This window comes from Piliocolobus tephrosceles, chromosome 12 (genome assembly GCF_002776525.5).
Source record: "Piliocolobus tephrosceles isolate RC106 chromosome 12, ASM277652v3, whole genome shotgun sequence".
In the NCBI taxonomy this organism is placed as follows: Eukaryota; Metazoa; Chordata; class Mammalia; order Primates; family Cercopithecidae; genus Piliocolobus; species Piliocolobus tephrosceles.
In genome coordinates this window covers 95,798,597-95,799,065 of record NC_045445.1, presented here as the reverse complement: position 1 = coordinate 95,799,065, position 469 = coordinate 95,798,597, and the positions used below count along the sequence as shown (strand labels likewise).

Here is a 469-nt window from a genome sequence, read left to right as displayed (position 1 = left end):
GAATGCTTTGCTGCTTAGAAATTTCTTCTGCCAGATACCCTAAATCATCTCTCTCAAGTGCAAAGTTCCACAGATCTCTAGGGCAGAGGCAGAATGCCACTAGTCTCTTTGCTAAAGCGTAGCAAGAGTGACCTTTGCTCCAGTTCCTAATAAGTTCGTCATCTCCATCTGAGACCACCTCAGCCTGGACTTCATTGTCCATATCACTATCAGCATTTTGGTCAAAACCATTCAACAAGTCTCTAGGAAGTTCCAAACTTTCTCACATCTTCGTGTCTTCTTCTGAGCCCGCCAAACTGTTCCAACCTCTGCCTGTTACCCATTTCCAAAATCACTTCCATATTTTCAGATTACCTTTATAGCAGTACCTGAGTCTTCCAGTACCAGTTTTCCGTATTAGTCCATTTTCACGCTGTTATAAAGAGCTGCCTGAGACTGGGTAATTTATACAGGAAAGAGGTTTTTTTTG

At 42.4% G+C, this 469-nt stretch overlaps 1 long non-coding RNA gene across 1 annotated transcript in view; it reads left to right on the top strand.

Annotated features, from left to right (window-relative positions):
* The window catches only part of LOC111536182, an 8,355-nt gene that overhangs the window by 829 nt on the left and 7,057 nt on the right, over positions 1-469 (top strand). The gene's annotated exons all lie outside the window — the stretch shown is intronic.